A 25,523-nucleotide genomic window follows, 5' to 3' on the forward strand; every position below is an offset into this window, starting at 1 on the left:
TACTCCTCCCCCCCTCTCTAAGGTGGGCTGCCACACAAATGAAACACAAATTTCTGCATTACTCGTAAATTAATCAAGCAAATGAAACCAAATTAGGCATATGGAGGTTTTAGGGTGTAATAAATGTTTCTATGATAGTTAGACTCTCTACCCCCTCTCTAAGGGGGGGCTGTCATACAAATGAAACTCAAATTTCTGCATTACTCGAGAATTAATCAAGCAAATGGAGCCAAATTTTGCATGTGGAGGTTTTATGGTGCTATAAATGATTCTATGGTGGTTAGATACTCCTCTCCCCTCTCTTACAAACAAATGAAACACAAATTTCTGCACTCGAGTATTAATCAAGAAAATGAAACCAAATTTGGCATGTGGGGATTTTAGGGTGCAATAAATGTTTTTACGGTGGTGAAACACTCCACCCCCCACTCTAAGGGGGAGCTGCCATACAAATGACAAATTTCTGCATAATTCGAAAACTAATCAAGCAAATGGAGCCAAAGTTGTCATGCGAATGTTTTAGGGAACACGAAACGTTTCCATGGTGAATAGACATTCTTCCCCTCACTCTGAGGGGTGGCTTCCAAGCAAATGAAACCGAATTTGGCATGTGGAGGTTTTAGGGTGTAATAAATGTTTTTAACGGTGGTTAGACACTCCACCTAAGGGGGAGCTGCCATACAAAATTCAACGGGGTCGACTAGAAGATCAATCAATGAACAGTTCTGTGATTGGACCCATGAGCTTGAATGTTTGAACGTATTGATAACAAAAAACAAATTTTGGGCGGTTTTTTGCCGGATCAGCTAGTGTAAAATATTTTATAGGGTACCAAATAAATTAGAAAATTAGGTTATTTTTTGAATCTCTATATAATCTATATATATATATATATATATATATATATATATATATATATATATATATATGTATATATATATATATATATATATATATATATATATATATATATATATATACAGGGTGGGCCATTTAAAGTGGAAGCATCTGGCAACCCCATAACTTTTGACAGAGATGTCAGATTAACAAATGTCATACCGCGTTGGAAGCGTCATTTCAGTACAATTTTAACCATGGAACAATACACTGATAAACAACGCGCTGAAATTGTTCAGCTGTACATTCAAAATAACTTCTCAATTGTGTTAACTAAACGTGCGTGGAAAAATAAAAATAAAGTTAAAACATCGCCTGGAGACAACACTATACGTCGATTATATGCCAAATTTATATCGTCTGGTAGTGTTGGTAATGCCAGTCATCTGTCCAGACAACGACCAAGACGTTTCGACGAGAATATTGATGCCGTTCGAGCCAGTGTTGCAGAGACTCCATCGACATCAGGTCGCCATCGTTCGCAAGAGTTAGGCATCGCTCGAACCACTCTTCGACGTATAATTCGTGTTGATTTGAAAATGTTTCCGTATAAAATTCAAATGGCTCAACAACTTAACCCAACTGACTTACCACGTCGACTTGATTTTGCGAAATGGACCATCGAAATGGCCAAAAATGAACGTGGCTTTTGGCAAAAAATCATAATGTCTGATGAGGCGCATTTCAACTTAAATGGAGGAGTGAATAAACAAAATTGTCGGTTTTATGCTACTGAAAACCCTCAATTCATCGAAACGCAACCTCTTTACGACCAAAAAGTTACTGTGTGGTGTGGCATTTATGAAAACGTACTTCTTTGAAAACGAAAATGGAGCAACGGTAACCGTGAATGGGGAGCGTTATCGGACAATGATAACCGATTTTCTATTGCCATTTGTTCGTGAAAATGAATTGGACAATTACTGGTTCCTACAGGACGGCGCTACATGCCATACAGCGGCTGCCACGACCAAATTATTGCGCGAAATGTTCCCCGGAAGATTAATATCGAAAAACGGCGATTATGACTGGCCACCGAGATCACCTGATTTGACGCCTCCTGACTTTTTTTATGGGGATATTTAAAATCCAAGGTATACACTGGTAAACCAAGGTAAACCCTGGCTGCGCTGAAAGACAATATCCGACAAGAAATTGCTGCCATATCGGCAGAAACATTGGCAAAGTGATGGAAAATGCCGAAAAAAGGGCACTTTTTGCGGTCAAGGCCAGAGGCGGTCATTTACGAGATATCATAATCAAAAAGTAGTTAGAACAAATCTCCTTGGACCAAAATAAATGAATTTAAAATTTTTTTTTTAAATTCCACTTCTTTACTTTGCTATTGCAAAAACAAATCCTTCCACTTTAAATGGCCCACCCTATATATATATATATATATATATATATATATATATATATATATATATATATATATATATATATATATATATATATATATATATATATATATATATATATATATATATATATATATATATATATATAAATATATAAATGGATTTCTGTCTGTCTGTCTGATTCTTATCGACTCGGAAACTACTGTACCAATCAACATGAAAATTGGGGCCAGGGGAAGGTTTTCGTGATTGTTTGAGATCCCTCCCCCCTCTGGTAGGGGGGCTACCATACAAATTAAACACAAATTTCTACATTACTCGGGAATTAATCAAACAAATGAAAGGAAATTTGACATATTGAGGTTTTAGGGTGCAACAAATGTTTCTATGGTGATTAGACTCTCCACCTCCTCTCTAAGGGGAACTGCCATACAAATGAAACACTAATTTCTGCATAATTCGAAAACTTATCAAGCAAATGGAGCCAAATTTGGCATGTGAAACGTTTCTATGGTGAATGCACTCTTCTCCCCTTTCTAAGGGGGGCTGCCATACAAACGGAACACAAACTTCTGCATAACTCAAGAACTAATCAAGCACGATTTGGGATGTGAGGGTTTTTTGTGTATGAGAAATGTTTCTATGATGGTATGACATCCCTCCGTACTCTGGAATGGAGAGGGGGTCTCATAAAAATATTACACATATTTCAACCAAAAATATTCCAACCAAAAATTACAATTGAAAATTTTCGGAAAACTTTGAAGGAAAAAGGGAAAGTTCGGAAAATTAAATTTCCATATGTTCTACAATTATATAGTGACAAATGCTGTTAGTCCATTTGATGTTTGAGCTAGCGAAATTGATCTTTGTTCGAAACTGGAAATGGATTTTAATGTGATGAAACGCACTCCTATATCTTCTTCTATCTATACCAACAAAAAAGCATCGCCAAATGTTTTGATAAGAGCAGAACTCGTGAAAGGAATTGTCCGATTTAGGGCTATCTTTATTCTATCATATTTTGTGTATAAAACATTTACTCCATGTAACGGAGAAACATGATATTTACAAGTGATTGAAAAATCTTGAGCGAGAATTGTATCTGAAAATAATCTGATATTAAAATGATGTGTTTTGTTAGAAATACAAGGATTTTTCTAGTAAAAAGTAAATTCAAAGAGTTGAATAGAAGATCAATCAATGAATGTTTGTGAATTTGAATTTGTAAGACTAAACATATCGATATCTGATCTATTTGCAGAATTATCCAATTTCGTTTTATTGTACTATAGTTATGTAGTAAAAAATTTGGCAATGAAATGCTTGACCACTTCCAACCTGTGTATGAGTTTTTAAACCATTACCTCTCAGCGAATGAAATTTCATACGTAAACTTCGAAGACTTATTGACATTGGAAACTGAATATTTCAACACTGCACAATGTCCAGGAGGTGCATTTAAGTGGAAATTAGCATTTAGAGCTCGACAGTTATTTTCTAGACAAAAACTGTCTTCGACAAAGTTTTTACATATAACAAAGCGCTCATTTTTATGTTATCAAAAAAAAAAAGGTGACCAAAATTGTCGATAAAATAAAATATCTCACTTTCTTATCTTTATAGATAGAGGTAAACTTAGAATGGAAACGAAAACGAAAAAGGAATCGGGAACGGAAACGGAACGCTCAACCGCACAATGGTCAACGCTCTACGAAAACCAATGTTGTCTTTTCCGGATTCCTAATCCTTTTTTTTGTTCTGAATATGGAAATCAAACACGTTTTCAAAAAAATAATAAAAATTCACTGCAAGCGATGAAGATCAACTTAACGTTCGTAATAATCACCTGAAATTATTGACAGTAATGAAAGCACCTGAATGCAAGCTGTTCGATATTCAATCATGCTGTTTTCGTTCAATATACTAGACAAAGTTCACGCGTCTCGACTCTTGTGTTATATTCATTATAACAGATATGGTGTTGAGTTTCAACAGAAGAGAATTCATCCGACACTGCGAAAAAGCTAACTCCTTCATTCGTGAATAAATTTTGATAATTTGTGGCACTGGCTCTATATATCGTATCAGGTGCTGTTAGTCCAAGTGAAATTAGCATATAGCATCGCATGAATGGGTTGAATAAACACTCAGAAAGTACAAATTATAAAAGAAAATTACCTTTTCCATTTCATATATGTTTTCTCTATAATAAAGTAACATGTTTTTACTGGTGAAAAAAACTGATAATTGTGTTCGATAATGAAACTTATCTTATATTACATTGGTGAGTTTTTTTTGTCTTTCTTTTATCCATACATAACACAAGAGGCTATCTCGTCCAGGGCAACAGAGGGCGGCTTTCATCATTTCTTATTCCACTTCGGCATCGTCTATCTCAATACGCACCATCCGACAACTAATCATCATCCTTCTGTCATCATCACTCGGTTGTAAACACTTGTGGAGTGAACAAACAGTACCCAACTACCAAACTAAATTTAGAGAGTCTAAATATCAAAGAGTTTTAACGATGTAATTCTTCAAACATATCCAAAATCAGTATGTAACAGATAGCACAACGGAATCCTACGTCAACTATGTGGTCGTGTCTCGGACATAACCCTCCTATGCATTTTCCATTCTAATGTTTTTCTCATGATAATTCGAAAATTTTTCGTTCAAAATATCAATTCAGCTTACAAGCAAGCGATTGCCCAGGATTAGACTCTCCTGTGTTGTGTTCCGTCATTACAACGTCATGCCACACACGTCAATAGTGACCTATGTCCTATGTTTCGGGAGCTTGGTTACAAAGTTTTGAGTAGCCTGGACCTGAAATGGTAATACGAAGAATCTACTTATATTTTTTTTGCAAAACACGTATGTTAATTATTATCCCGAGACGAACCCTTTTTCGAGTCAGAATTTGTTCCATCAATTTATGATTTATCTATACAGCCTTTCAATGTCAAACCTCTTTAGTGGTTCTCAGATTTTCGTGAAAAGTGGTAATTTTGTTCTTTATCGCAAAACATTAGATCCGTATTTTTTTATTTTTTTCCTTAGGGTGACCATTTCTATTTAAGGAAGGTCCAAAAAACAACGATGATCAACATGTTGATCGATGATCAACATATCAAATTAAAGGCAATATACTAGTCTTCTTCGCAAAAATATCACAATTGCAAAAAAAAAAAGAAATTTGGTGAATATTTGTTTGTTATTTTTATAGTTTAACCCTTTTTTTTTTTAAAGATGACTTTTTTCAAAACATTTTCAAATTCAAATTTTACTAAATTTTTGAACTACTACACCGATTTTGATGACCGATATATCAAATTAAAGGCGATCAAATTTGACGCTCGCAAAAAAAAAATTGGATGATGTTTTCATCATTATTGACTATGTTTTTCATAGTTTTCATGATCACGGGACCAAGGGCGTTGATTTGTAATGGTCACCCTAATGAAAAAATAAAAAAGGGCTAATATTTTGCAATAAAGAATAAAACTTTCACTTTTCACGAAACTCAGAAACCCCCTATACCGGTTTGACATGGAATGACTGTATATAAATTATGGATTTGTTGTAGTCTTTCGCCTCTTTCATATTATATTATCATCCAAAATAACGTATCGTAGATACAGCAAGTATATACGGAGATCAGAATAGAATGTAGAATTCGGACTACAATTTCTACAATCGGATTCTAGCGGGCTATATTTTCGAATAACAAAAAAGCTCTCTCGGTTACTTTCTTATATTACCCTCCGTCATCGCGTGTTGAAATATAAAAGTAATGCGCGCTAATCAAATGTATCGTCGGTCCAATTCCTTACAAAGGAGCCTGTTCCGCTGCCACGTATTGAAGTACATTCGATTTTCGAGATCTCGTTTCGTCGAATGGTTGAGAATACTTGTTTACCGGGGGCTTACCCCTTCTAACTCTAAATTAGAACTACTCAAGGTAGTAGTGGGCAAAATCTATGTCAAATCGTGTTATCATATGTTTTTTGTTGGAATGTTTCGATGTATAAACAGACTATTCTCAAGTGTCCACCATATACTGGTTTTCGTTTTCAACTAGCAAGAATCGCACCTCTGTAAAAACTCATTGTTTGCCAATGCGCAAAACTACTGGTTTTCGTTAGTTCGTTATGTTTGAGCCGATTTTTTCATGATTATCAGTCATTTTTAGAACAAATTTTATAATGCGCAAAGCGTGAATGATTTTTGGTAAAATCGGAACCATGTCCGTATTTTTTAAACTACTTAAAAACAGTTTTTTCAAAAAGCTTATTTTATTGCATTAGCACTTCGCTATATTTTGTCCATAAATCGCTCATTTTTTGGACGCTCAGATACCGAGATATCGTCACTGACCAACTCACCCCTATGACCAAGTAGCCCCGCCCTACCCCATTACTAATTGAAGAAGATAAATTAGTAGCTCTCATTTCAACGTTGTTCTAACAGTAAATACTGCAATAGATTGTTGGCGGATGTCTGAACTGGTGCATAACTCTCGTCAATTGATGGAGTTTAAGGAGGTATTCTAGTGTAGAGACACGAGTTTCGAACGTTTTTTAGAGTTCTGTAATAAATAAACAAAGAATATTTTTACTATCCATTATATCATTATTTGTTCATCTATCTTTTAACAATAAAACGAAAATTGAACGTAGAAAAAAACATTCATAACTAGAATAATTGAGAGCTGATGAAGTGAGAGGGTTCAAAAAAAAGTTGTGCCATGGCGTACACGATTCCAGCCTTTCTGGTTATCTGAAACAAAAAAATCGAACAGATTCTGGATCAGTAAAGATTTCGCTATCGCATGAACCTCGGACAATCGAAAACATCTTTTTTGACAAAATGGCGGCCATTTGAAAACCAAAATGCGGTTTAAAACGTTTTTTCTTATGTTTAATGATTTTTTAAAAATAGTAAAATTGAAAAAAAAATGTTTTTAGAGGTTCATGCGATAGAGAGATGCCTGCAGATTGTATGCATATAAATTCGACATGAATCGGTTCAGTAGAACTTGAGATATCGTGTACGCCAGTTTGAAAAAACTAGTTTCGAGAAAAACGCGTTTGAAGTTCATTGTTATGGCCGTACCAGGTTAGATACCGCATCACTATAATGGCTCTAACTCGGTAAATAATGGGATTTTCGAAAAGTCCTTTCTAGCGTATATTCTTGAATGCCTAAACATCAGAAATATGAAGAAAAAAAATTGATTTTTTTCTAATTTCTAGACTAGAATACTGCCTTAAGCGACCAAGCAAAATTGGAAAACTGAATTCGTTACGCATCCATGACGTAGTATTTTCAGCGACATTCATAGTAAACAAACGAAAATACACTTAACACCAGTCTTCAGAAAACATACGCTGCGCTGCACTCGAGTTTAATTTTCTTTAGCGCGAGTTCATAACAAACACATATTCTCTCTTGGTCCGAAGTGTGCCAAATTCTTAAACATAAGAGGGAGACTATGTTCTCACAAAATGTACTCACATTTAAAAGTGTATTTTTAAAAATCAATTCAAAGGACGGAAGTGGAAACTGTAATGGAGCTGGGGATAATACAATTTTGATACTCGTGAACTCATCGGTTCAGTAGATAATAATAACGAGATTTTTTGAGTTGTGGCAGAACCGATTGCGGTTACGAGAGAATTCGGCTTGGGTTACTCAGCAGCCTGGGCTTGAAAACGATCGCATTGGAAGACAGTTATAAGTAATTTAGTATAGCGTAAATTCCCTTGGTTGAAACAAATCCTCGATCGGACATTAATCAGTCCGGGTTGGATTTTTTTTTGACATGCCTTGTGTTTACTGTTTTGTACTGCTTTGTACTCGGCTAGAACTATATTTGGGTTTTATTTGCTGTCTGTATTCGAGAACGATCGTATTTGTAGTCCATTATCGGGAATCTAATATGTAATTCACGGCTAGTCAGATGAAGGTAATAGGTACAATTCCGGACCGCTAAAAGATTTTTTCAAGCTGGAAATTTTCTTGAAATGTCATGGAATACATACTTTCACGCTTTACTTTTTCTAAATGATAAAAATGCATGTTTCTGAGGCTCAATCATTCTGTTTTTTTTCTTTTATTCATTATATTGATTATTGGTTAAGTTTGATCCTCATATTTAACATTGGATATGAAATAATGAATCCTTTTCATAAAGCTTGTCCAAAAGATATGGTACTGTAAGCCAATATCGTCCAAAAACCGCCAATATTATAATTTGCACTCACTGTGGAGCAGTTTTGTATTACTAGAAATTAAAAATAATGAACCACGGCTCAAATACGTTTTTAGACTGAACATAATAGACATTTATTAAAATTGCTCTTTTTTCTTCTCCCGTTTCAGGTAAGGCTTACCATTTTTCACAGCACAAACGCATCATCGATTAACCAATTCTTGGGGTCCGTTTTGCGTCGTCTCACACGTATATCCAACAAAAAGTAAGTTATGTAAACAAAATATTTGCCCTCCTTTCGTGTGCCGCTTATTAAGATATCGAAAGTATTCACTGATCTGCAAAGCATACAATTGCTCGTAGAACATCGCCAAGTTGAGTGAACATGCCGCGAAGAGAAATCGTATCTTCAAGCGCCCGTGCAATGATCGATCTCATCTCACATCTCTAAAATCGACGCCAGAGGCCGAGCAGTCTGAAAATGAAATAAAATAGTTGGATTAGTCAGATAATGCTCAATTGCAACAAAACAAGAGATTGCACTCACAATAAGCGACGAACTCGTTCATTATCACTCGAAGGGGGGTCTTTATCACACTCTTATTCAATTTGGTACAGAATATTTCGTTGGCATTGGTCATGAATGTACGACTAACGCTTATTAAAGATTTTTCCCCCATCGTGATATTGCGATTGTGATTCATCTCTCTCGCCAATAATTATAATTTCATGGAATTTTGCTACTAGCTTGAGTATGACATCATTTATTGATTTATTGGATGATTATCCCGCTTTACTAATAGGCTTTCGTGTGAGTGTTTTCCTCTATGTAGTCGAAGATTGTTTTTTTTTTCAACACGTTGATCTCTAATCTAGATTCTCATTGGTATGGAATCCGCTCTGTTCACCGCGAACTTGAAAGCAATCAACTCTGCCACATTTTTCAGTGCTGCATTTGTTGTTCATATTTTTGGTTTATCACCCACAATCAATTATAGCATTCCTCTGCGTCGTCCGTTTACATCAGCCTTATTGCGCAATAACGCTTCGACACTATTTGAATAATTCCTGGCTTCTATCAAACGCGACGGAATCGACCGAACCGATCGAACAAAAGAGTTTTTCTTTGTCGAAGCGCAAGAGAGAAAGGCTCATTATAATTATAGGCAAGCGAACCCCCCGGTGCAGCAAAATGGAAAGGTGTGAATTTTGAATATTCAATCAGTGAGTGTCGAAAGCGAGCAGAAGCGGCTCTCTGTTTTTCGGTTACCCACTAAACTCGAACCGTGGAAGAATACATCGGGCTAGGCTAGAGCGCCACAAACGGAGGCCACTAATTCCTGGTGGTTATGAATGAAATTTAAGTTGTTCCGTAGGTCAGTGCGATTATTTCGTGTTGAGCGTTTGGAAAGATGGCTCTTTTGGCTCTTTGGAATACAAAAAAAAGCAAAGCGCTCTCATCATAGGGTGACGATTGAAGAATGGAAAATCTTACAATTTTGAATAATGTAAATCATATGAATCAATCTAATAAACATTCAATGATAGACTAATCCGTTGAACTGAAGCAAAAAACGATTTGCTGTGAAAGAAACCATATGTATAACTTTGTTTCACTTCATACACACTTACTTACTCTTACTCACTTTTGAATGATTTTGCATTCAGATGTGTATATCGAAAACAAGACAATGAACTCATTTTGATTAGCCAAAATCAAAAAACGGAATCCGACTATCCGCTATCGATAAAATAACACATGCCAGTGAACACCATGAACATTAATGATACAGTGTCTGTAAAATGTGGCACGAGTATAAAAACATAACCTTATTCTTGCATATAATCACATTCCTGGAAGGAGTTCCAATCCTCTAAACGGAACAATCGGACCGATCGAATATGGCGCGACACTGGGCCCCGTCTTCAGTTTCTACGGCACCCGGCAGCCATATTTGACAGGCGTTGGCCAAAAGTGCGATGTTAAAGTGTGGCGTCTGCACGGTTCGCCGATTCAATCAACCCGCGGCGAATCCCGTAGATGGCGGCCGATCAAGCGCCTCCGACGTTGGCATTCAAGGTTCATGTCGCACTTTGAGTTCGTTCCGTTTCATTTTCAGGGTAATCGGTTTTGTTATTATACTACTCCGTGTTTGTTTACTATGGATTTAAGAATAACCGAAATATGCCGTAGAAACTTTTGTGTTTTGATCTGATTGATTCTTTTTAGGTGCAAATCTAACTTGTCGGGTGCGGTGCAATTATTTCTGTGATTTAGAAAATATACAAGAAAATTACTATTCAGAATTGAAATATTTTGGTCGATATTGGAATCGATATCCGAGATCAAATAATGCACTTCTTCAAAATCTCCGAATCACCAGCAGTAATTTCAACCGTCAGCCATAAATCTGAAACTACTTTCTTACTATACTAGCTGACCCGGCAAACTTCGTCCCGCCCAAAATTTGTGTTTTATTATCAATACCTTCAAACATCCACGTTTTCTTACTATGAGCAAGTTCATGGGTCCAATCGCAGAGATGTTCATTGATTGATCTTCTAATCGACCCCGTTGAATTTACCTTTCACTATAAAATTCCTAGTATTTCTAACAAAACTCATCATTATAGTATCAGGTTATTTTCAGACACAATTCTCGTTCAAGATTTGTCAACCACTTGCAAATAACATGTTTCTCCGTTACATGGAATAAATGTTTTATACAGAAAATATGATAGAATAAAGACAGCCCAAAATCGTTAAATTCCTTCCTCGAGTTCTGCTCTTATTAACACATCCGTCGATCCTTTTCTTTTAGTATAGATAGAAGAAGATATAGAAGTGCGTTTCATCACATTAAAATCCATTGCCAGTTTCGAACAAAGATCAATTTCGTTAGCGCAAACATCAAATGGACTAATAGCCCTTGTCACTATGGAATTGTAGAACATATGGGAATTTAATTTTTCAAATTTTCCCTTTTTCCTTCAGAGTTTTCCGAAAATTTTAAATTGTCTCGAAATATGCAGGAGTTTGTGTTTCGTTTGTATGGCAGCCCCCCTTGGAGAGGGGGAGGAGTGTATTCACCATAGAAACGTCTCGTGCCCCGTAAACCCTTCACATGCCAAATTTGGTACCATTTGCTTGATTAATTCTCGAGTAATGCAGAAATTTGTGTTTAATTTGTATGGCAGTCATTGTTTCAATTTGTCAGAGAGGGGGAGGGGTCTCAAAATATCACGAAAACCTTCCCCAAAAACCTCTACATACCAATTTTCATGTCGATCGGTTCGGTAGTTTCCGGGTCCATAAGAATCAGACAGACAGACAGACAGAAATCCATTTATATATATAGATACGATGCAAAGGCGGAGCTTACGTTGCACTGTATATGCATTTCTATCGAGAGATTTACGTGCGATTGATTTGCACAGTAAGCTTCGCGGTGTATACAAAAACAAAAGTAGCACGCGAAACCGATTCGATATTGTTCGCGTCAGGGTTGCCAAGTGTTTTTCAGTAAAGCTTGTATGCGGGTGAATAAAAAGTCTGGATTTGTCTGGATATTTATGAAATAGATGTTTTATTAAATTTTTGTACGGTTTGAATTGCGATTTTTCAATGATTTTTAAAGTTTGATACATATGGAACGGTATTTTAATCATACAATTGAAGCACTATATTTAAAAACACGTTTGTATGAGAAAACCGTTAAATGATGAATGTAGAGCTTGCATCCTTTATTCATCAGTTCGAAAATAGTGGAGGCGATCTGGAGTAGTGGTAACATCCATACCTCTCATGCAGAGAGTTCAATCCTCACTCCTGACATTCTTGCAAAAATGGAAGTAAAAGTGACGAACCAGCCGAAATGGGAAAAAAGGTCCAAAAACATATGGGAAATAAGTCGAAAAGATCCGATAAAATTGATCGTTAAATGAGTTATAGATTGATTCTACTTTGGCCAAATTTGTTGCTCCGCAAGGGGCGGAGCTCAGGTTGCTATGAATGAATGTCATTGAGTAATTGCCATCAACTTTCACGGAAGTTGAAGCCAGCCAGAAGAGTTAATGTTATATTATTGCGATAAATCTGGAGAAATCTGGACGAGTCATAAAAAGTCTGGATTAAAAAAAGGACAATCCGGATGTCAGGATACTCCGTAAAAGTCTGGAAGATTTCAGATAAATGTGGAAGACTGGCAACGCTGGTTCGCGCAAAAAATATCGTAGCAACCCCGTCGTCAAAACTTCAAGTAATATTCGTTCCCGTTGTTGTTGGGTTTGCCTGGAATTCTAAAGTTTTGATATTTAAGAATTTATATCTAAAAAATTGAATGGAACAAGCAAAACACGAACCACTTAAGAAAAGGACATATTTCTTTCAAGCATTAAATTTGGTTCTATTCTTATATTTTGGAAATTTAAATGTTTGAATCTTTTGCTACTCTTTCTCATCTCAAAGAACCCTAAAAAAGCGACACAGAAAGAAATGAAGGGGCCATATTCGTTTTCCCTACACTAATGTCTATAAATCGAACTTCAGCTCGGTATCATTTTTCAATTTAGTTAATAGCATTTTTCTTCCATTGTATTCCATATGTATGTTGCTTTGTAGTCAAATTAATCTTAATTACTACCAGGAAATCTGACAAAAAAAGGGCGTATCGATTTTAGTAAGAGAAATCTTTGATAATCTATATCTCTAAAACTGTGAGATAATAATTATCAAAGATTTACTAATTATTGCCCTTACCACATTCGATACGCCCTTTTCAAAAGTCACTTGAGTCAAAAAAAAATTTCAATTGCTGTCGAAAACTCATATTTCCTCCAAACCAGAGGGAGAGGGAGAGGGAGAGGGAGAGGGAAAACAAGTGGCAAGTTCTAGAATACGCGTGGGACTGATACTTGGTTCAGTAAAATACAAGATTAGCATGGTTTCTTGCAGTGGTGGCTGAAAGCAGACAAGCGACCAGAACGGTAAAAAAAGGTATGGTGGCTAAGAGCAGACAAACAACTACAAAGAGTTAATCATCATCTTCGATCATCTGAATCGGTCCAGTGGTTCGAAAGTCATTTTTGGCAAAAATGCGAAAAAATGGATTTTTCGGACCACCTTAAAATGGAAATGGTCACCCTAACAAACAAAATAAAAAATACGGGTCTAATAATTTGCGATAAAGAACAAAAGTAACACTTTTGACGAAAATCTGAGAACCCCTATATCGGTTTGGCATGGAATGGTTGTATACATATTATACACACATATTTACGTATGGAAACAAATGCTAGGTGCTAGAAGAATTATTAGAATACTTATCGCCGGCCCAAACTGCTTTTTTCTCCAGCTGGTTCCGATTTCAACACTACCCTTGAACTTACTTGTTAAGGGGGGACCCTGTAAAGGTCGAAAAATAATAAATTTTCCTGTTTTCTTTCGGATTTTAGGAACAAAGTGTAGTTTTCGGGTATTTTTGTTATTGTTTAAGAAACATTTGAAGATGTATTTTCCATTTTTTGAATACACGAATAATGATTATTACGTTGTTGACAGCTGGATGCGTAGATGCTGTTTGAAAATCGGTACCTTGCTGGTGGTATCGGTTCTGAAGCAGCGGGGGATGTCGCAGAACGAATTCCAATGAATATTTCGAAACTTTAGGACAAAACCGAAAGCGTTACATAGAAATTTCGGAAAATTCGAAAAATTTCCAAAATGACGGCCATTTTTGTTAAAAATGAGGAAGCTAATAAAAAATCGATAAAATGAGATATCAAAAAACGACTATGTAACGATTTAGATAGTTCATTTTTACATGCCGATAAAAAAAATCAGCCAAATCGGTCGAGTAGATCCTCGGATATCGATACCACTAGCTGAAAAAACTTGGTTCGGGAAAAACGCGTTTCAAAATTCGTACAGCAATACCATATCCCTTAAGGTGATCTCATATATTTGACTGTAAATTTACAACAAAATCAAATATCAAAAATCGTTTCAGGATAACATTTCTGAGAGCAAGAGCTTCTCAAAAACGCAAAAGAGAAATATCGGTTTTTTTTCGACCTTCTAGACCGGTGTCCTCCCTAAAATAAATAGTTTTGATTGGTGTGTCTGCTATTGCCACATCTTAAATAATGTTGATTTGTTACATGTTCGTCACTTTTCAAACCCCTGCACGCGAAAAAACTTGATTGCATACATCAGTAAACAGTTGACAAATAAACCACAGGTGCACGGAAGTGCTTATGCAATGCGAAGCACGCTAATCCAATCACTCTCGCGGAAATTGAGAGGAAAATAATTGCAGGATAATCAACGCAATCAGCGTTTGGTTCATTCGTTGATTATTTGCCAATTTTATTACCGCCAGAATCGACCGGAGATCGATTAAGTGATTAAGACCCGGTGATGGCGGTGAAGAGGCGCAGACAAATTTATCGAGAGGAAGTTATGCGGAGTCAACGCGAGAGGCACGATCTTCAGCCGTCAACCGATTGGCTGCAGAAACGTTGGAAAACAATTGGCGATTGGGGCGTGAAGAATTCAATTATCTTTGCTGCTAGCTGCTAATTGTTGATTGTGTCTGGGTGTTAACGTTGCCTCATATGCGTGTGAAAGTATCGAGAAGTATAAGATAAATTATGTAATGGTCAGAGCTTCCAAATCTTTGTGATCTGACGTCTGTGATAGTCAACTATTTTGAAATTCATTATCATTCTTAAACCGTAATCTAACCAATTGATTTGAACTTATTTGTATGCTTTTTATTGTTACATGAAATGTGTTGAAGATCATTCTTAATTGAAGTACACACCGAATGTTCATGGATATATGCATCAAAAAGCACAACACATGTTTCGATCACTTTCGAATTCCTTATCAGACCGACTCCTCTTGCATCCCAAACTCAAGCTTCACTGACGCTGGTAACAAGCGGCGATTGCACTAACAAGTGGTCCTACTAGCGCTACCACTACCACTACTGTCGTCTGCTGCAACCGAACACGCCCAGGTAGGAGAAAGTTATTTTCGGAAATGCCACTCTTTACATTGTTTTCACCCACCTCTCTTCCCTGCTGGACCCAACCTCAACAGTCGGATCCCGAAGCCGTCGTTCATATGCGCACAGTTGAACATGCGTGGGGTTGTAAATACCACCGTGGAGGAAAACGCGAGCAAAAATAATAATCACTATCACCACAGCGCGGAGGGCACGTGCTGTGAAGCTAGAATTAGATACGATTCACTGATTCGGAGCCCCGATAATGTATGCCTATCGATAACAATGCATGGCACAATGTGCACAGCGAAAATGATTGGGGATTACTTTCAATCTCGGTTCGGTTGTTTTTTATTAGAATAGTCATAGTGCCGGAAGACGATCGGACCTTCTCTCAAAAAGTAGTAATTCTGATTTTGTTTTTATGTAAAATTAAGGATGGTCAAAGGTATGCAAGTGCGTATCCACCTATGATTTCTAGGCGAACCAGCCCAGGAGGCTGAAAGCCTCTCAAAAAAAGAATAAAAAAAAAACTTTTAATTTCTCGCGTCAAGGTTTGCACAGTTTGCCGATTGATCTCAATGAACTTTTGTGAACTTTTTTCAAGAAAGAATATGGCTGTAGTAGTAGAATAACATATTCTCTATAATTCTAACTAGAATTTTGAATATCGATTATCATGTGTGAAATCACTGATGCAACATATTATAAAAAAGACAAAAACAAACTTTTTTCCAAATTACCATTTTTTGGGGTAATTCTTGGGGGTATCTTTCGGTGATAAATATAAGTTACTAGCAGACCCGGCAAACTTCGTCCCGCCCAAAATTTGTTTTTTGTTATCAATACCTTCAAACATCCACGTTTTCTTACTATGAGCAAGTTCATGGGTCCAATCGCAGAACTGTTCATTGATTGATCTTCTATTCGACCCCATTGAATTTTACTTTTACTATAAAATTCCCAGTATTTTTAACAAAACTCATCATTATAATATCATATTATTTTCAGACACAATTCACGTTCAAGATTTTTCAACCCCTTGCAAATAACATGTTTCTCCGTTACATGGAATAAATGTTTTATAAATATAATAGAATAAAGACAGCCCTACATCGGACAATTCCTTCCTCGAGTTCTACTCTTATCAACACATCCGGCGATCCTTTTTTTTGGTATAGATAGAAGAAGATATAGGAATGCGTTTCATCACATTAAAATCCATTTCCAGTTTCGAACAAAGATCAATTTCGCTAGCGCAAACATCAAATGGACTAACAGCACTTGTCACTATGTAATTGTAGAACATATGGGAATTTAATTTTCCGATTTTTTCCTTTTCCTTCAGAATTTTCCGAAAATTTTCAATTGTCATGTTTGGTTGAAATATGTGTAATATTTTTATGGGACCCCCTCTCCATTCCAGAGGAGCGGGGGGGGGTGTCATAAAGGGTGTGTCACATCAAATTGCATCACGGAAAAAACGCTGTAGAAATTCGCCCAGTAGACCGATCCTTTTGAAAATTTTAGACAGTAAAATAAAAACTATTAAACTACTTTTGGCATTTTCTTTTTATTCATACTTCGAGCCCAAGCCCGTATGCTCGCACCTTCCTCTTTACCCCGTCCATAAGGTTCTGTACAACGTCAGGTTGTAGTTTTTTTTGAACAGAAATCCATTTTCTCTTGAAGTCCGCCTCCAATTTGACAACTTTTGGGTTCTTCCGGAGGGCCTGCTTCATAATCGCCCAATATTTCTCTATTGGGCGAAGCTCCGGCGCGTTGGGCGGGTTCATTTCCTTTGGCACGAAGGTGACCCCGTTGGCTTCGTACCACTCCAACACGTCCTTTGAATAGTGACACGAAGCGAGATCCGGCCAGAAGATGGTCGGGCCCTCGTGCTGCTTCAATAGTGGTAGTAAGCGCTTCTGTAGGCACTCCTTAAGGTACCGTTTACTGCCCGTTTACCGTGCCGGTCATCACGAAGGGGGCGCTCCGCTTTTCGCAAGAGCAGATCGCTTGCCACACCATGTACTTTTTGGCAAACTTGGATTGTTTCTGCTTGCGAATCTCCTCCGGAACGCTGAATTTGTCCTCTGCGGAGAAGAACAACAGGCCCGGCAGCTGACGAAAGTCCGCTTTGACGTAGGTTTCGTCGTCCATTACCAGGCAATGCGGCTTCGTCAGCATTTCGGTGTACAGCTTCCGGGCTCGCGTCTTCCCCACCATGTTTTGCCTTTCGTCGCGGTTAGTAGCCTTCTGAACCTTGTATGTACGCAGGCCCTCCCGCTGCTTGGTCCGCTGGACGAATGAACTTCCGGGCTCGCGTCTTCCCCACCATGTTTTGCCTTTCGTCGCGGTTAGTAGCCTTCTGAACCTTGTATGTACGCAGGCCCTCCCGCTGCTTGGTCCGCTGGACGAATGAACTTGACAAATTCAGCTTATTGGCGACATCCCGGACCGAACTTCTCGGATCACGTCTAAACTGCTTAACTACGCGCTTGTGATTTTTTTCACTGACGGAGCATCCATTTTTGCCGTTCTTCACCTTCCAGTCGATGGTTAGGTTCTTGAAGTATCGTTTTAGTACTCTACTGACCGTGGATTGGACGATTCCCAGCATCTTACCGATGTCTCGATGTGACAACTCCGGATTCTCGAAATGAGTGCACAGGATTAATTCACGACGCTCTTTTTCGTTCGACGACATTTTTCCAAATTTACGAAAAATTGACAGTGAAGCATGGCCAACGTGATCTATACACTCTTATCTGATTATAAGCGAAAGCTGAAGATATAATTTCTAAAAATTAAATTTCTACAGCGTTTTTTCCGTGATGCAATTTGATGTGACACACCCTTTACCATTATAGAAACATCTCTCATACCCAAAAACCCTCACATCCCAAATTGTGCTTAATTAGTTCTCGAGTTATGCAGAAGTTTGTGTTTCGTTTGTATGGCAGCCCCCTTTAAAGAAGGGGGAGGAGTGTATTCACCATAGAAACGTTTCGTGCCCCGTAAAACCTTTGCATGCCTCTATTTGCTTGATAAGTTTTCGAGTTATGCAGAAATTTGTGTTTCATTTGTATGACAGCCCCCCTTAGGAAGCGGGAGGAGTGTCTAACCACCATATAAATATTTATTGAATCGTAAAACCTTTCATTTGTATGGCAAAACCTTAAACCTCATTATGCCTAATTTGGTTTCATTTGCTTGAGTAATTCTCGAGTAATGCAGAAATTTGTGTTTCATTTGTATGGAAATTTGAATTCAATCTGTCCGAAATCTGTCCCAGTTCCCAAAGATACTTATTGTATAAATAGAAAATAGTCAGCAATTCGATTAGAAAGTAGGCAAATTTTGTAAAACATCCGAAAACAAACCGTATATATTATTATTTTATTACTTTGTAACTGTCAATTCCAGCTGGCCAGCGTTTTCCTATCAAAAAGCTAGGGACTGACGCTGGGCTCAACGTGTTAAAGGGTTCTTTCAAACGAAATTTGTCGCGTCTAGGTCGGTTCAGTCATTTCGGGAAAAAATGAGCTGCCACATTGGTTGTCTGGTTAAGAAAAAAAGCTTGTCTTCAATGGTGTTTTTTTGTAAAACTAATTTTCCTTACTTGTTTTAATAGTAATTTTAACTATTTGATTGCTGTTCCAACTTGTAAATAATCAGGTGGGTATGAATTGATATGTTTAGCGTCTATTAATATTGTTTCGATATGTTAAAAATATTTTTTTACCATGCTTATAAACGAACAGCAACTACAATGCAGGTACAATTATTTATCGCATATGCAAGGACTGTCATGGGATTCTATATAAGTTTCATGTAAAAAATAAGCGACTATGTACAATTAGCGCACATTTTTTGGAAGATGTCTATTACGGCCTGATAAGTTTTATGAAGGTATATAGCATATTCGAAACAACTGATCGAATAAAAGAGACCGCATGGCGATCCTTCCCTGTCTTATTTGCACACATATTTGATAGACGAAGAGTGAACCATGGGTTGGCAGAGCGGTTGTTCATTCAACTTACGTGACAGAATGACCTTATCTACCCAATGTTAGAATTTGTTCACCCACTGAGTGGCGGCTTATGATGCATGACCTATTTATTGATTGGAGAAGCTGTTACAAACATACTGAAAGAGTTAGATGCTTTCATCGATTTTATCGTCAACTAGCTGACCCGGCCCAAAATTTGTTTATTGTTATCAATACGTTCAAACATTCACGTTTTCTTACTAAGCGCAAGTTCATGAGTCCAATCGCAGAACTGTTCATTGATTGATCTTCTAATCGACCCCGTTGAATTAGTGAAAACATTTATTGCACCCTAAAACTCCCATATACCTAATTTGGTTTCGTTTGCTTGATCAATTCTCGAGTAATGCAAAAATTGGTATTTCATTTATATGGCAGCCACTCCCTAAGAGAGGAGGGAGGAGTACTACCGTGGAAACATTTGTTGCGCCCTAAAACATCCATATACCTAATTTAGTTTCGTTTGCTTGATTAGTTCTCGAGTAATACAAAAATTGGTGTTCCATTTGCCTGGCAGCCCCCTCTCAGAGAGGGGGGTGGAGTGTCTAACCACTATAGGAACATTTATTGCACCCTTCCCCGGTCCCAAAAATCCCTATATACCAATTTTCATGTCGATCGGTTCAATAGTTTCCGAGTGCCATAAGAATCAGACAGACAGACAGACAGACAGAAATCCATTTATATATATATATATATATATATATATATATATATATATATATATATATATATATATATATATATATATATATGTATTACTAACATTATATGTGCGAATGTTCATTTGACCCACATTAGGTGACCATTTTAACACCATTCTTCAAAAATGTTAGCGTTTGCATTTTTTCTTATGATGAAAAATGTAATATTTGAAAGTTTCATAGTAAAAACCGTTTTCTGTGTTGGACAACAATGAGTTGAGCTACAATATTCTTCAAATAATGGGGACTGTAGCGGTAGTTTGACGACAGAAATAAGTACATTCGGTAGGATGACCACTTTTCCTCCATTTCCCCACATGTGTTCTGTTAATTTTCTGTGTGTGTTCATTTATTTTATAAGTGTTGTCAATAATAAGCAACTAATACATTATCGTTTTACAATATTTATATTCTACTAGCTGACCCGGAAAACTTTGTCCCGCCCAAAATTTATTTTTCGTTATCACATCCACGTTTTCTTACTAAGCGCTGTTCATGGGTCCAATTGCAGAATTGTTCATTGATTGATCTTCTTCCCTTTAAAATTACCATTTACTATAAAATTCCTAGTACTTCTACCAAAACTCATCATTATAATATCAGATTATTTTCAGACACAATTCTCGTTCTAGATTTTTCAACAACTTGCAAATAACATGTTTCTCCGTTACACGGAATAAGTGTTTGATACAGAAAATATGATATAATAAAGACAGCCCTAAATCGGACAATTCCTTTCTCGAGTTTTGCTGTTATCAACACATTCGGCGATCCATTTTTATTCATATAGATAGAAGAAGATATATGAGTGCGTTTTATCACATTAAAATCCATTTCCATTTTCGAACGAAGATCAATCTCGTTAGCGCAAACATCAAATGGACTAAAAACGCTTGTCAATATGTAATTGTAGAACATATGCGAATTGAATTTTTCCTATTTTTCTTCAGAGCTTTCCGAAAATTTTCAATTGTCATGTTTGGCTAGAATATGTTTGGTTGAAATATGTGTACTATTCCTATGGGACCCCCACTCCATTTCAGAGGAGGGAGGGGTGTCATACCATCATAGGAACATTTATTGCATCCTGAAATCTCCACATGCCAAATTTGGTTTAGTTTGCTTGATTAATTCTCAAGTTATGCAGAATTTTGTGTTTTATTTGTATGGCAGTCCCCCCTTAGAGAGGGGGGAGGGGTCTCGAACTATCATAAGAACCTTCCTCGACCTTCTCAAAAACTTCTAAATACCATTTTCATGTCGATTGGTTCAGTAGTTTCCGAGTCCATAAGAATCAGACAGCCATACAGACATCATTCCATTTTTATTATACAGATGTCAATCGCTCGCTCGGAACGATTGCGGAATACGGACAATGTAGAAAGAGTAAATATTGTAGTTTAAGCTCCGTCCGTTTTCATCTCTGTTGGTATGAATGAACGTCCATTTCTATGTCGTCTGGGGGGAGTGCTTCTGTATTTTTGAATTACATGTATCCATTGTTGTTGTTTATATGCGTTGCCGAAGGTAGATTGAAAATGTAAACATTGAATAATGAGGCTAGTGTAACAAAATATAATCGCCTGTGGGCGAGTATGGCTCAATTGCGAACGTCACGATAGCGTTTGCGATGAGTGTTCAGTGTGAGGAGACAAATTGCGACATATGGCCCAGCTTGTGTTTTGTTCTAGCGTGGTTAAGAATGAATCATTAAACTTCAACTGCTTGTACAAAATCACACAAACTCTCAGTCCTTTTCACTTGGTGACCCTGAAAGGGGTGAGGGTTTGTGTGATTTTATACGAACAGTTGAAGTTTCTGCTAAGCAGATATAAAATTATTTATAAAATTCCATGCATTATTAACAAATATCGGAAGTGATAAGCAGGCGAATTGAATTAAAAAAATCGCAATCCTACGTCAACAAGGCGGTCGTGTCCTGAACATTACTCCTTTTTAATTTTTGGGATGCAAAATAATTTTTGATATTGCTTAACTTCAAACCAGTGAAACAATAACAGACGAATATTATTTTAAAAAATATATTGAATCATCTGAATCGAAAATTCATTGATAGAAGTCATACATGCAGGAGTAAAAATAGTCTATAACCATCAAAACAATGCTTTAAAGCATTGAAGCATTCGCCTCGTTTATCAGCTTTGTTTCCTTCCGAATGGTGTCTATTCTAATTACTTGAAAACCTCTATGTGGACACGTTTATTGGTGTTACAGCAATAGAGAGGTATTTTGAAGGTTAAAAAAAATAACTTTAGAGACAGAATTATAGAAGAATCGTTGGCAAAAATGTATTGATCCTAAGAATGAATATATTGAAGAATAAAATAATTTTAAAATAATAAACTTGTTTTTTAAATTTCCACCCCACGAACTTTTCAACCGGAAGTAATTCAATCGGAGGTTTATCATAACAATTTCCAAATCCATAAGGATATATTTCTGCATTTATTGCAATAAACTTTGAACCATATGGATCTGTTCAATGTAGCGCATCATACAAAAATATTAATCAGAGAAAAATTTCTATGATTTGCGAACATTGTTTAGAGATTGAGTTTGGAATGTTTATGTTCGCTCTTTATGAGAACTTTTTTGTTTCGAAGTCATTCAAAAATCACCTAACCTTTTTGGTTAGCAAATATGCTGCTGGATTATGAATAAATCCACACTAGTGTAGAGAAAATAGTGAAGCTCAAGAATAAAATATGAATTAGCATGCTGAATGCAACTGAGGTCTCAACGGATTCAAAACAATAACGTCAAACATTTCAACTGTAATCAAGTCACGTGCGATACACAGGTAGACCCATTGGGTTCAAGCCAAACACTGTCATAAAGTACTCAGCCCGACTTCCGGAATAAATGCAGCAGAAGAGAATGAAACGAACACAGACTTTTTTCGCACCTTATCGCTCGATCTTCAATCTATGCAGCGTCTGCAAAGCCGGATTATTTCCCTTCAATTTTGCATTCCTTCAATGCTTCATCCATCCTAGCCTAGGGAGACGCGGAAAGATTATGAGTAACATCACACTTATTTACCTGCTGCCTAATGCACAATGTCACCCTGGTTGTCACTCACTATGCAGAGTTAGCTTTTATTTTTTGTGCGCAAAAAGTTTTATTTCCTGCAAATCTTCCTACAACAGTGAGCAGAAAAAAAAACAAACAGGCAATCCCATGTGAAAGTGAAAGGTACGCCTGATGCCCATTTTAAGTAGCGATCGTAAAACGTGACAGTTGGGAAGAGATTAGGCATACCTACCCGACGCGCAGTTTGTTTTCATTGCTCAGTTTGATTAATAACTATCGCAGAGATATGGGTGGTATCGCAGAAAATCGGAATTACCCGTCATTAGCACTTGGTTACGCAACAGCCATAAATCCGAAGCGTTAATCTGAGTGAAGATAATTTGGAGATCTTCTCGGAGGTTCGGGAATTGATACTTATTACATCTTGGTTTCAGCGTAGAATGTCGACGGTCCCTTTTGAAGTATACATTTTCGATGAAATATTTTTTGTCGAGGTTTATATCGTATGTCGCACACGTCAATCGTGAAATTGATCCGGAACGGAACGAGATGTTTTGCAATTTGTTTTGATTTTAGGACCGCTCGCATCGCTGATGTAATCTTACGCGTCCGTTTGGATTTGACGCGTGAAATTATTCGAAATCGAAAGCTGCTGTTTCGGTCATTGGTGCCAAAGTGATAACACACAAGCTGATTGTATGTGGCGAGATATAAAACTGCCAGCCGGTAATGAAAGTAAAGCTTTCCTTTTTGTTATTAGATGAAATTGTGAGTGTGCCAACTTCGAAAACTGTTAAATAGAGCGATCAAAAAGGAAACACACATGTATTTAACAAAACTTTTTATTTTCATTAACAATGTTTATTCCAGAAACTCTAACCAATGAAAATATGCTGAGCAAAGTTAGTGCAGCGCACCGCTCGAATAAGCCGGCCCCGAACGGAGTCTTCTGACTGCTGGCAGGACTTGTTCGTGGACAAGTTTGGTGAGTCGAGGACGAACGTATCTGTTGACAAGCTTCTTCTTCAGCAACAATGGCTCGCCGATGCACAGGCTGAGCAGCGCCATGGTCAACAGTAGAATGCCAAAGAACTACAGAAAAATTTGGAGAGAAATTAGTTTATGTATCTTTTGTGTGTGGAATTGAGCTTACCTTCATTTTTCTGGATTGACGTTTTGAATTTACTGTTGTTTGTGATAGAACTGAAACTGTACTGTGATGATTAGCGTAACTCTGACTACCTTATATATAGGTCAAATGTGAACTATGTGTGAATAAGGTAGTGCAGTGCAGTGTGCCCGCGGCTATTTGTTTCCATCGAAATGAAATGGTCATTGAGAAACCTGTCAATGTCCCCGAGGGTCCAAATGTGTATGAAATGTGTTTCTTTAAACAAGATTTGAAGAATTGTTATTGTTTCGCGAAAATCATCACGTCAGTGTCTAAATATCCATTACATAAGTTTCTGCATGCAAACTTAATTCGATAGGCAGTTTGCATCCATTAATGTATGCAAATTTATCTGAAATAATTGAATAATTTGAATATTTACTATTGTTAGAAGAAAAATCCTCCCGTGGCTGAGTGGTTAGCGTCACACCTGACATACCGGGGGTTCGGTTTCGATTCCCGTTCTGGTCGGGGGAATTTTTCGTCAAAGAAAATTGTTCCGACTTGCACTGCACAATGGTCCAGGAGATGCATTTAAGTGGAAATTAGCATTTAGAGCTCGACGGTTATTCTCTAGACAAAAACTGTCTTCGACAAAGTTGTTACATATTCATGTTATCATAAATAGGGTGACCAAAATTGTCGATGAAATGAAAAATATAACTTTCTTATCTTTATAGATAGAGGTATACATAGTTCGACAATGTTGTCTAAGTTGCGTTAGGGTCACCATGCAAAAAACGGTTTTTATACTCTAACTTTTATATTTCAAATTCTACATACAAACTGTCTTCGAAAGACCTTCAGAGCTTACTAATACAAACGTTTTGCGATGCAGAGCTTGTCAATATCTGAACTTCACTCAATGTTATTGATATTTCTTCTCTGCTTGTTATTCTTTCTGGGACAAACATAAACAAAGTTTATTGGCGACATGTGAAAGAACACAGTTCCCTCTACATGATGTGTGATTTTGAAAACTATGTTATTTTTCGTGTTTGAGTAAATTAAAACTGAAATCATGAGTTTTTGGGTAAAAAACTATCA

General features: G+C 37.0%; 1 protein-coding gene and 1 long non-coding RNA gene across 4 annotated transcripts in view; one reads left to right on the plus strand and one right to left on the minus strand.

Annotated features, from left to right (window-relative positions):
- LOC129780156 (putative leucine-rich repeat-containing protein DDB_G0290503) overlaps positions 1-25,523 on the plus strand; it is a 306,359-nt gene that overhangs the window by 112,217 nt on the left and 168,619 nt on the right. The window lies entirely within an intron of this gene.
- Positions 24,132-24,521, minus strand: LOC129780158 (uncharacterized). The gene is made up of 2 exons (XR_008743847.1): positions 24,459-24,521; positions 24,132-24,397 (listed from the first exon to the last, which is right to left on the minus strand). It is a non-coding gene; the product is annotated as an uncharacterized LOC129780158 (long non-coding RNA).

This window comes from Toxorhynchites rutilus, chromosome 3, assembly GCF_029784135.1.
Source record: "Toxorhynchites rutilus septentrionalis strain SRP chromosome 3, ASM2978413v1, whole genome shotgun sequence".
Taxonomy (NCBI): Eukaryota; Metazoa; Arthropoda; class Insecta; order Diptera; family Culicidae; genus Toxorhynchites; species Toxorhynchites rutilus.